The 12,954-nt window shown below is 41.4% G+C and overlaps 1 protein-coding gene and 1 long non-coding RNA gene across 4 annotated transcripts in view; one reads left to right on the top strand and one right to left on the bottom strand.

Annotated features, from left to right (window-relative positions):
- Positions 1-12,954, bottom strand: part of SBNO1 (strawberry notch homolog 1) — a 78,856-nt gene that overhangs the window by 47,496 nt on the left and 18,406 nt on the right. For 2 of the 3 annotated variants that reach the window (XM_051972668.1, XM_051972666.1), the window contains exon 1: positions 3,031-3,129. The exons of the other annotated variant lie outside the window; for it this stretch is intronic. The gene's annotated coding sequence lies outside the window, so the exon portion shown is untranslated. Of the gene's footprint in view, positions 1-3,030; positions 3,130-12,954 lie in introns of those variants that run through there. 3 annotated transcript variants of the gene reach the window in all.
- LOC127545407 (uncharacterized) lies at positions 3,249-11,426 on the top strand. Its single transcript, XR_007949646.1, has 2 exons — positions 3,249-3,489; positions 7,701-11,426. It is a non-coding gene; the product is annotated as an uncharacterized LOC127545407 (long non-coding RNA).

Here is a 12,954-nt window from a genome sequence, read left to right as displayed (position 1 = left end):
TTAACTAACCAAGCTATTAAACATCACTGTGTGCCAGGCAGCTAAACAAAGTGGCTGAAGTGAAATATAATGGCATCCTCAGCAATATTTTTATTCTTTAAATTTTAACTATCTCAAAGGAGTAGTTGTACTATAAAGTTTTCCCCAAAATTTATACGAAAAAATGAATGTATGTACAGTTTCAGAATTTTAAGTATTCTAAACTTCTGGTGGAATTTTTTTTTTTTTTTACCAACAACCCAAACACCAATTACCCTAAAAAAGTTAATAGGAATTAAATAAGACTTAATATATTCATATACTAACTAAGGAACCCATAACACTTATCTTTCTCAATCACACATTGCATTGGCTCACGAACCAAAAAAGAACTGAAAATATGATGCACAAAAATAATCTAATAATTGTGCTCCTTCTTTCAATAATGTTAACACCCTATCCACGTTTTTTCTTCCTGTATGAAAACTTGTTTTAGTCAAAAAAAAAAAAAAAATGCACCCTGGATTCAAATTAATGGGGATATTAGGAGAATTTTAATTGCACTCAACCAATACCTAATATTTTAAGGGTTATAACTCAAATTGCATAGTATGATTATTCTTTAAGTTGCTTTAAGTGTAAGTAGTAGCAAAACAATTTCCCTTGGAAAAATGTGTTTATTTAAACAAAATGCCATGCCCCTCCTCCCCCAAATGAATTCAGTGTCTTGATTTAGAAACCCACGTTACTTGTTTTAAATATTTTCTTTCTTCACATAGAACTTATCAACTAAAGTAACAATCTTTGTATTATTAGTTAAAAACAAATTCTTAGTGGAAGAACAAAGTGATTAAAAGAAAAGAAAAAGACTCCTCTAACTGCAGTTTACTTACAAAGAATCAATTTAGGTTTGAACTCCTATACAGTTCTTTCAGTTTGGGAAAAAAAAAAAATGGTATCAGCATCAAGTCCTTATACAGGGAGATATTCTCTGTTTAAAACCCCTCAGAACTTGGTCCATTTCTTACACCTTACAATCTAGTGACTCTAGCTTTCTTATTATTCCCCTGAATTTAAAAACATTATTCTTCACTCTAGGTATTTTCACTTAATTTCCACCTAGAACTCTTTCTCTGTTCTTTTCTATCTCCTGGCTTCATTCAAGTTAGTAGATAAAATCCTACCTTCTCGGATGAGAAACTTTATTGATTATCCCTAAATTCCAGGGCTTCCCCTTGTGGATGATCTCCAGTTCAAACTATACACACATACACACACACACAAACTTATCTTGTTTGTACATCATGTTTTGTTAGATGGTGTGCTGAGAGATCCAGGAGTTTCGTTTTGTTTTTGTGTTTGTATCCCTGGGGTTTTTACACAGTTCCTGGTATTCAGCAAGTGTTAAACTACTTGTTGACATGACACAATCAACAAATATATCTTCCAAGTTAACCTCTCCTAGTTATACTTAACAGTGAGGATTTTCTTTCCTTGCTTTCCTTCCAGTATGGTTGTGGAAAAGTATGGGGCAAAGACTTTTTTCTTAAAGAATAAGTGGGCAAAAACTAAAACTATTGAGAGAAAATTTTCAATTTTATATATTCTTCCAAAAGAAAAATAAACGGTGCTTCCCAAGAGAAATTATGAACAAGTGCTTATTACCTGCACAGTAATGATGGTTAGATCTGCGAGAAACCCAATTCGACCATTTCTGACAACTAAAGAAAAACCACCCTCAGCTTTTCTGCTCAAGTCCATGGCTAAAGAATACGGTCGGGTTACCTATACCAGCCTAGCTTGGGCTGTTATCACTAGACACTAAGCTTTCTGGACCCTTCAGGTTCACTCTTCTGGGAACTTCATCTTCACTATTAAATGTGTTCAGGCCCTAAGAATTTTTAAACATTCAACTACAGAGAGAAGTTGCTAATAATCAACTTTTAAAGGTCAATGAGGCTAGTCTTCTAACCTTCCCCCATCAACACGTGTTCAGCACAAACTTCCGGGTGCAGTTACAATTGGCTGCGGAATTCAACGGCCAAAATCCTAGCGTGCTTGACCCTGTTTTCTTTCCCTTTCATTTTGCCATGGTTTGGGTTTTTCTGAACAGGCGCACCCCGAAATACAAAGCTCCTCCACTGAGAAGGTTCATCCCCTAAGAAGGAACTTCTCCGGGGGTCCATCGAGCTAAGAATCCGCAAAGCTTCCCCGGCAGCAGCACAAAGCAGACAAGCAAGGGGGAGGAGCTGCATGCCGGGGTCAGAAGAGAAACAATCACCAGGGTTTCCAGATTCCCGAGTCCGCGGCCCTCAGACGCACCCCATGCCACTCCCCCAACCGAGAAGCCCCGATTTAGGGAAGTTTGAGGGACCGGAGCCAGCACATCCCCGGACGCACGCCCCCGGCGGCCCGGCCTAAGCGGCTAGAACAGCTGCTCCTACACCTGGACCCTCCGGATGGGGGGAGGGGAGGAAAAAGCAGGGATGCCCACCAACCAGCACGCCCCTCTCCGCCGGGAGAGCCCCCACGTGCCGAGGTTCCCCCTTTCTGACAGTCACGACTCAGAGACAGAAGGCGGGCAGCGGCTCCGGGAGGTTCGTGCAAACCTCCCGGCCTCTGGGGAGGATGGCTGCCTCGGACGAACCCCCTCACCCCTTCCCCACCATGCCTGAGCAAGAATGAGGAAACCGAGAAGCCGGGGGAGGGGGAGGCCAGGCCCATTCCCATCCTGCCGGAGCGGTCCTGAGGGCACGGCGCGGGGTACGGGGGCCTGTTCTGTCCCCAGGCCGTGCCTCAGTTTCCTTTTCTGCACAGCCGCTCCCTCGAGTCAGAGACCAGGCGTCTCGCGGCGTGGCCGGAAGAAGAACAGGGCTGGCTAAGTCTTAGGAAAGGGGAGGGCGAGCGGCCCAAGCCGGAGCTACGGCTCGCCGCTCGGGTCCCGGCTTCAGGCCCGGGGCCCCTCAGGAACCGCAGCCGCCGTCGAGGGCTGGGGGAGGGGAACGTAGGGAAGGCTGTCCGAGGAAGGAGGAGGAGGCTGAGTGTACTTACCTTCTCCTCTAGGTCTGGCGAGCCAGCGGCGTCGCGGAGGCAGCGAGGACTCGGGGGCGGCGAGGCTGCAGGAGCGGAGGCGGCGGCGTCGGCGGCTGCGTCCGGGTCTGCCTACCTCCCCGCCGCCATCTTGACGCCCCTCCTCCTCCTCCTCCCACCTCCCCCCGGCACCACTGCCCCCCCCCTTCCCGTCCCGCCCGCCCCGCGAGGGGTGAGGAGGGGCAGGAAGGGGGCGCGCGCGCGGCGACGCCGTCCCACGTGACTTCCGACTGGGCCTCCGCCCACCCTTCTCGCCCCGCCTTTCGCCGCTGGGAAAGAGGAAGGTGCCCCCCCACCCCTCCGAGAACCCCCACCCCAGTCCTCCAGTCCCAGATCCCACCGGCCTGGAACCAGTTGTTGGATCCGAGCGAACTCCGGAACCAGATGGGTCCATCTCTTCGGCCTAAAAATGAGCGAACGGTAAGGGGGGGGGGGGGGCGCCCGCGTTTTCCAGAAGGGGGAGGGGGGCAGCGAAGGCCGCCTCGGTTAGTCACGTGGCTACTGCTTCCGACGACGTAGCAGCAAATCTCGCGAGGTTCCTTATACCCTCCTCCCCTTCCCACTTTTACCACGCTCTTACCACCCACTGGCTTCCCCGAAAGGGCTGCCGGGAAGAAGGTCTCAAACACCTAGCGGAACTATAAGGAGATCTGCACCCGGGGCTCAGCTTCCCAAATCAGCTGTTCGAAATCTGTTCTACTTAAAAAGTCAGAGGAGCAAGTCCTTCTTTTCCCACGCTACCCGGGCCTACTGGCGGGAACTTGTGCCCTGCTGGGAGAACACCGTGGCCTGTGCTTGCAGATTGTGTAGTTTCTTTGGGGCGTCTTTTTTGGAGAGGAGGAGCAAGAAGAGACTTCTATTTCTTCCCTCCCTTTCCCCCTTTTAGACAGAAGGGACTGCGCCTTAAGGGGGTAGGATTCCACTACAACCCACTGGCTAGATTGAAAGGTGTCCAACCTTTGTGCCCAGCACTGTGTTTAACCAGTATGTTAAAAGTGGCACAAGACCTACCAATCCTGGACTGGTGTTGGAACACCCGCATTGGAATCCTGGCTTCACTGCTGTAAGCTTATCTGTGGCAAGTTTCCCTTTCATAGTTTGTCTTCTTATTCCAAAAATGAAGCCAGAAGGAATAGAATCGGAATTGGTATGAGACTCAGTCCAACTAGTGTTTAAAGAAAAATTTCCTTTTATTCAATTTACAATAATTCATTATGATTGATTTCCTTTGTCAAGTATTTTATGCATTTTAAAACATTCTGAGAAAAGGTCCCTGGCCCCCTGAAAGACATTATAGCTTGCCGGTAAATTGAATATTACCTGGAAACAATTTTTGGTTTCCCTATTGAGTAACCAATAGGGAAAAGAGGGGCTCAGCAGCACATGTAGTTAGGAGACTGTTTATAGTGGTGACTATTATACGTTTTTCAGCATCAGAATGACAAAATCGGGTTCCAGTAGTAAAAAGGTTGGAGCCCAGAATCAGGAAGATGTTAGTCTATCTGATCTAAGACATTTTCTAACTATGTGACCTAAGGCAAGTCTTACTTCTTTCTGCCTCATTTCCTCCTCTATAGAATTAATAATAGCATCCTTTCTTGCAGAGTTGTCCTAAGGATCATATGAGCTATTTGTAGACAACTTAGCATATATTAGGTGCTATACAAGATGTATGTTCTCTTTCTCCCCTCATTTTTCCTGATTCCAGACTTCCAAATCAACTGTCAGATCTTGACATTTCTACCTCCACAACATCTCTTCCATCTCTATCCCTTTATCCACCTCCATTCAGGCCCTCCTCTCTTGGCAGGACCTTTCTATGGTCCTAATCTGTCTCTATTGCTCTCTTCCACATAACTGCCAGAGAGGCTAATGTGCTAATTTCCTTAAGCACATATCTGACCATATTATCCCAGCTATTTCATAAACTTAAGTGATTTCCTATTTTCTGTAGAGAAGGAATATATAAACTCTTCTCTTTAGTATTTTAAGCCATTTACAACATCATCTCAAACTACCATGTAAAATGAAGCCAGCTTCACTACACATATAGTCCACCCTTCTCAAAAAGACACCCAACATGTGGGCCAAACTTACTTTTTCTCTTGCTCCCTCAGCCAGGGAGGTCCTGTGTCTCCTGTTCGCATCCTTTTTGTGCACTTGTCCCCCACGTATGGCATGTATTCCTTCCTCATTTTTGCCTCATGGCATCATTTTCTACATGAAACCTTTCCCAATCCACTCCATTGCTAGGATCCTTTGTCCTACCTGTTATTCATTTTGTACTTATGCCTTATGTATCTTATTTTTAACATACATGCACACACATATTCTTCTTGAAGGAATGTAAGCTCCTTGAGGTCAGAGACATTCATTTTTGGCCCTGTATCTCTCTTACCTAGCATATAATAGACATTTAATAAATACTTGCTGAAGCTTTGAAAGTCTTAAGAACATTGACCAACATAATGACAGTGACTAACCCATAATTTCTGAAGATTCATGATGAAACATGCTAATCACTTCTTGATAAAAAGATAGAAATGATTGGGATTTTTTAGACATGGCCAAAGTGAAATTTGTTCACTTGATGATACAAGTTTGTTATAGGATTGATTTTTTTTTCCCCTTACTTTCTAAATGGGAAATGAAGGAGGGAAGAGTTACCATTTGGGAGACTAAGAAAAGGCAGATCATCTTGAAATTGAAATAAAGTTTAATAAATGTTTGTATATTGATATCTGTGAAGCTCTCTTAGACATGTCTAATGTGGTATGAGGGCAAAACTAGGAACAATGACAAATTTACAGAAAACAAAAATCAATCCAGGCTTGACTTCAGAAAAAAACTTCCAGTAGTTGAAGCCATCCAAACAAACTTGGAAGTGGATTGCCCATGCAACAAGTTACCTTCACTATGGCTCTTCAGGTAGAGAGGGGAGTGCCATCAATCCAGCACATTATAGAAATAATTCCCACTCAGCTCTAATTTGGATTAGATAGTATTTGATGTTCCTCTACCTTGGACTCTACAATGATAAATCAAGTTGTGGGGTTTCTTTGGGAATTTTTTGTGAACTTTACAATGTCATAGTTAATAAGCCATTATTAAGCACCTGTTATGGCACTTATCAGGCACTATGCTAAATGCCTAGGCCAGTCAGATTAGGAGTAGAGTAGTGTGCGGGGAGGGGAGGAGGAATGGACTGTTCTCCTTTCCCAGAAGTAGGAGGGAGGCAGGGGGAATAAACCAGGATATCAGGATACAGATATGAAAAAAAGAAAAATAGTTTTTGCTCTCAAAGAGTTTACAATAGAATGGGAAAAGATGCATTAAAGAAAGAGGGGGAAAGGCACACATTATGCAGAAGCAAGAGAAATCCAAAATTAGTACAGCCAGGTAGGAAAGGAGATGTCTGTTCTCTCTGTCATCCTTAAATGGAAATTGAGAAATTCCACCCACCAATTAGAGGAGAAGAGAATCCTGAAGATTTTTAAGTACCAAGGCTAAATGGAAGTTGCAAGGTGAAGAGCTTTCCCAATGATGAATTTACTATAGGGAAGCATAGTAGAGAAGAAGTCAAAGAAGCCCAAATGAGTGGCAAAGAACTCATCTCTCTCATTGACTTCTGACCAGAGAATGATATCCTGGTTTATTCCCCCTGCCTCCCTCCTACTTCTGGGAAAGGAGAACAGTCCATTCCTCCTCCCCTCCCCGCACACTACTCCTAATCTGACTGGCCTAGGACCAGTGGTGAGGAATTTCTGTTTATATAGCCTCTGCAAGGATCTTTCTTGCTCCTATTCATGAATTGCATTCCATTTTACACAACTAGGCTGGAGACTCCCCTCCTCCAGTAAGACAAGTGTGGGTAATAAAATATTAATTTGGGAGAGAAGTGTATTTGTATAGATTCAGGAGATTCTACTCTTAGATTCTTGCTCCCAGAGAAAGATCAGTTTCTAAAATTATGAATAAAGCAATGGCATGTTATACAGGTGTGTGATACTATTTGACCAGAAAATCTATAACTGGGATTATAGGCCTAGATGGCATGGGCTGCAGCCTTCAGTCAGGCTTAAGATGAAGCCCAGCTGAGTTTTCCCACTCTTTCCACTGCTACCATCACTGAAGCTTCTCATTTGGTCTCCATTGCCTAGTTCATTTTTACTTTCCATCATTTGGCCAATAGTTTTTTTAAAAGTTCTTTAAGCCCAGCTTGGTGGCCATCCACAGAAAGTCAGGACAGTAGAGAATTAAGTACCGTGTAGCCTCAAGCCTACGAGCGTTCCAAGGATGTCTGAGGAGACAGCACCAGCACCCAATGAGAAAGCCAAAGGAGTGAGCTTTCACTTAGTCTTGCTTTAAGCTCCTTTGTAAAATTGAGGAACAAGAGCATAAATCATATAAAGAGAGCCACAGTGAAAAGAGCTAGTCATGGAGCAAAGAGAGCCAAATGATGGGCACGGTATAGGCTTGTAGTGCTAAGAGGGCCAGAGGAACTCCCTGGCATGCTGATCCTGTCTACTTCTTGTTTGTACTCCTTTGTGATTTGGCTGCTATGTCCTCACCCCTTGTTAGCCTGAGCTCCTTCAGGGGGAACCCACTTTGCTTTCTGTTATATTCCCCAGACACAAAGAAGGCACTTACTAAGTGCTTGTTGACTTGAGAAGTTCAGCCCGTCCTCTACCAGCAACCAAACTCCTCTGCCTGTTAGAAGAGGTGGCTCCAGCAAGGAAAGAAGTGGATCAGCAAGGGCCCATTTCTTTGCAGATTGTAAATCATGAATGAATGCCTTCAATTATTATCAAAGAATTTCTCCCATAGATTCATTTAAATTTCATTTCTACTTTTTAACAAATCAAGTTCAATTATGTTTCTAATTCCATGGGGTTTTATTAAATATCTTCTAGAAACCTCTCTTCATGTGATAATTAAGGAACAGAACCTTAAACTAGCCCAGGGTGGTCATTTATACATGACTTATAAATAACTGTTGGAATCCTTACATAGTGTTAACTCATTAGAATTGATAGAGACAATAATTATCGAATTTAGCATGGTTCAGTATGATTGATCTGATCTTATAAGGAGATATTATGGGCCAGAACTTGAAACAAGGTGATAACTCAATGGAATTGATGGAAGCAATTGCTTGGGTTTGCACCTTTAAGAATTCACACATTAGAGCTCACACCTTTGAGAGTTCACACATTGGAGTTTACAAGTTCGGGAGTTTCACAAGTCAGAAACCCACAATCCCACTCTCTCAGAGGAGGAGTCAATCTTTGGGTTCACACTTTTAAGAGATCATATATAAGAAGCTCTTAGAACTTCAGTCAGTTGGTCAGTTCGGAAACCTGCCAGGAGTCGCAGTTGAGCTAGAAGCAAAAGATTAGCAACGAGAGCTCGGAACCAAAGAATACTCAAGTGAGTTCAGTTAAGGAGATTGACAATTTAGAGACTGCAATCGGGCAGAACTGGGGATTCCAGAGAGGCCTCTAAGAAAGCTAACCAGGCCCAAGGAAAGAGACAAGACTTGGAAGGAGAAAATAAACGTTTGGATTTTATCAGCTGGCTGTATTTGAAGTGATTATTACTTTGAACTGAAACTAAGGCTGCTTCCAGAAAACCTCCCCCAAGAAACCTGCTCCCAGAGAATCATTATATTTCAAAGAAGAGAACACCACAAATAATTATTCTTCCTGAATGCAGATAGTTGTAAGAGGAAGAGTGGTTAACATCTGAAGTTAACAAAAGTGTTTTACGTATATTACCTCATTCAATTCTGATAACTTAAGTGAAGTATATGCTATTTTAATCCATATTTTACAGATGAGTAAACTGAGGCTGTTAAGAGACTTGCCCTTATTGCTAGATGTCTAGCTGAGGACATACTCCCTGTGAGGGAGAAATAGAACAGTACATGCCAGGGAGGACAAACTGACAGGCCAGGACCCTGAGTCCAAGAACCTTAGGAATAGAAATGAACTTCCAGGCTGGCCCTGGTCAGAATCCAAGGAAACAACTCTTGTGAAGATGTAACTTGGCAACCCTGCTGAGAACTAGGAAAAGAAAATTCTCAAAGCTCTTGGTACTGGCAAATGGTTCCTCATCAATAATGAAGACATTTTTATTAAAGAAAATGACTGCCTTCCTAATGCCCAAGAGTAGGCAGCTCTTCATGGAACTTGTACCTGAAAGTGCCCAATGTGCTGTCCCCTTCTGGGTTAGGATGTGAGCTCCCTGAAAGCTCAGGCTGCCTCAGCTTGTCTTTGTGTCCTCAGGGCTTTGCACAGAGTAAGTACTTAATCTTTTTCCCTTCTCTTCATTTTTCCTTCTTTCCTTTCTTCCAACCCTCCTTTCAATAAGCACTCAATCCACTAGTCCAAGCTGCCTCTCTTAACTGGTACTCTGAGATTATACATATAAAGGGATGAGTTAAATTTTTGGCACAACCTGTCACCTTTTTATAGTCCTCTGTATTTCTATGTCACCCTTCTGACAGTATCAGCCATTTGTGTTATTCATTCATTCACCTAATAACTATGTATTCATGCCTGCTATCTGCCAGGCACAGTGCTAAATGGGGTTACAAAAAAAGCCAAAAGACAATCCCCCTATCCTCAAGGAAGGAATGTTCACTCTGATCATATTCAACTCCTGAGCTTTGAGATTATTTTACTGATGATTATACACATATAAATCTATATCAGACTGCCATCTGGAGAGGAGGGTAGGGCGAGGAGGGAGAAAAAGATTTGGGACTCAAAATTTATAAAAGTAATTGTAATGACCTGGTCAGATTGGCTAGAATGACAGGGAAAGATAATGCAGAATGTTGGAGGGGATGTGGGAAAACAGGAACACTGATACATTGTTGGTGGAATTGTGAACACATCCAGCCATTCTGGAGAGCAATTTGGAACTATGCTCAAAAAGGTATCAAACTGTGCATATCCTTCGATCCAGCAGTGTTTCTACTGGGCTTATGCCCCAAAGAGATTCTAAAGAAGGGAAAAGGACCTGTATGTGCCAATTTTTTGTGGCAGCCCTGTTTGTAGTGGCTAGAAGCTGGAAAATGAATGGATGCCTATCAATTGGAGAATGGTTGAGTAAATTGTGGTATATGAACGTTATGGAATATTATTGTTCTGTAAGGAATGACCAGCAGGATGAATACAGAGAGGATTGGCGAGACTTAAATGAACTGATGCTAAGTGAAATGAGCAAACCAGGAGATCATTATATATCTCAACAATGATACCTGTTTGAGGATGTATTCTGATGGAAGTGGATCTCTTCGATAAAGAGAGCTAATTCAGTTTCAATTGATCAAGGATGGACAGAAGCAGCTACATCCAAAGAAAGCACACTGGGAAATGAACATAAACTGCTTGCATTTTTGCTTTTCTTTCCAGGTTATTTATACCTTCTGAATCCAATTCTCCCTGTGCAACAAGAGAATTGTTCGGTTCTGCACACATATATTGTATCTAGGATATACTGTAACTTATTTAACATGTAAAGGACTGCTTGCCATTTGGAGGAGAGGGTGGAGGGAGGGAGGGGAAAAACCAGAACAGAAGTGAGTACAAGGGATAATGCTGTAAGAAATTACCCTGGCATGGGTTCTGTCAATAAAAAGTTATTAAAAAAAAAAAAAAGTAATTGTAATGACTAGAAAAAGGAAAATATTGCTAAATAGAATAAAAATATTTTACTGATACTAATCAACCCTTCCTCAAGGCCTATAATACAAAGCTGGGTTGATGGTTTAGAAAGGGACACTCTCCATTTAACAAAATCAATCTGCTGCTGTAGCAACATTTTCCATCAGATAATCTCTATGAATAATGCCTGACTTGGATTTTACTCAAAGAACACTTTTACAATGCTAAAACAAAATAAAATGATCATACACGTGTTTATGAAGAAACACGTGTTTATGAAGAAACACGTGTTTATTAGTGTAATCCAATTTTAAACAAGTGTCATAAACATAAGTAAAACTCATGTTCCCCAGAGAATACTTTCTTTTATTATTTATGTATAAGATTATACATACTTATTTTGATGTACACTAGACAAATCTATTAAACCAATTCTTATCCTGATTCAAAAAGAACAAATGGTTCATCTTCTAGCTCCATATCCATTCATATGTTAGAAGTAGCTGGATCTTTAAAATAAAAGGAGAAGGGCTCTCTATAACCTACTGTCAAGTGCTCAATAGCAAATTCTTTACTTATGTAAGGCAAATATCTTCTTAAATGGGAAAATATTAAGTTGAAGGCTTTCAAATTTCACTCAAAATTCCAAAGTTGTCCAATAAAAATGCAAGTTTCAGAAATAAATTTATTTAAAATGAATTTACAGGGGCTGTATCTCAAGGAAATCACAAAAGGAGGGGAAAAAACCCACATGTGCAAAAAAATGTTTGTAGCAACTCCGTGGTGGAAAAGAATTGGAAAAAGGGTAGATGCCCATCATTTGGGGAATGGCTGAATAAAGTTGTGGTAAATGAAGATAATGGAATCTTATTGTTCTATGAAAAATGATGAACAAGCTGATTTTAGAAAGGCCTAGAAAGATTTACATGAATTGATGCCGAGCGAAACAAGCAGAACCAGGAATACATTGTACACAACAGCAAGAATATGCTATTATACATGTATTGGACTACCTGCCATCTAGGGGGAAGGGATGGGGGGGAAGGAGGGGAAAAGTGGAACAGAAGGTTTTGCAAGGATCAATGTTGAAAAATTACCCATGCATATGTTTTGTCAATAAAAAGCTATTAAAAAAAAAAAAAAAAGGAATGTCCTGTTATAACAGCAAGAATGATCAACTATGAAAGTTCAGTGATCCAAAGCAATCCCTAATAGACTTTGGACAGAAAATGCCATCTGCATACAGAAAAAAAAAAAACTAAGGAGACACATGCTATGTTCATTTCTTTTTTATTTTTGTTTTTTTTCTCTCCTGTAGTTTTTCCCTTTTGTTCTGATTTTTTTCCTCTCAACATGATTCATTAAACAATGTGTAATAAAAATTTAATTACATTTTTTAAAAAGTATAAAAAATTAAATCAATGAAAAGGCAACACAGGAGAAGAAAAAACCGATCTTTAAGCCAAAAAACCTGGTCGAGTCCCATTTCTGACAACATTAATGGTATAATGACCACTGAGTTTTTCCTTTACTTCTCAATGCTCTAGGACTACATTACAGAGAAAATGCTGCTCTTAATTGATGAGTTCCTCATATCATAGAAGTCCCTAGCCCTTTTCCTTTGTTCTAGGTTTGAACTCATCATCTCTTTTCAGAGGCGTTTTAGCATGAACTGTCCAGTATCTTTCATGATAATATAGATGTACTTTATTGTTGTTCAGTCATTCTGTTGTGTCCTGACACTAGCACGCTAGTACCATCCATGCAGTTTTCTTACCATTGCTACTGGAATGGTTTGGTATTTCTTTCCCCAAAGGATTAAGGCAAATACAGGTTAATGCTTGTGTCTGAGCCTGGATTTGAACTTGGGTATTCCAGACTCCAGGTCCAGTGCTCTTATCCACTGAGCCATCTAGCTCTTATAGCAAAACATTTTTGTGAAGAACCTTTACAAAAGGTACTTGTTGTACTAAAGCTGATGACTTAGAAACACTCTATAGGTCTTTATATTGTTTATTACAAGGGATTGATGGTCTGTGAAAATCCCATATTCAATTGTAAAAGAGACTACCTTTTAAACTAGTGCTTGAGGACCAGTATTTCATTCTGAAATCAATTTGTTTTTTTTCCAATGATGTGACTGTATCTTTAACTGTATCTGTGTCTTCATGTACTTGTAATGTAAATATTTAGATATTTTGGGTTTTCTCTA

The sequence above is a fragment of the Antechinus flavipes genome, chromosome 1 (assembly GCF_016432865.1).
Source record: "Antechinus flavipes isolate AdamAnt ecotype Samford, QLD, Australia chromosome 1, AdamAnt_v2, whole genome shotgun sequence".
NCBI lineage: Eukaryota > Metazoa > Chordata > Mammalia > Dasyuromorphia > Dasyuridae > Antechinus > Antechinus flavipes.
The sequence above is the reverse complement of the archived record's forward strand: the minus strand, read 5'-3'. Positions and strand labels throughout refer to the sequence as shown.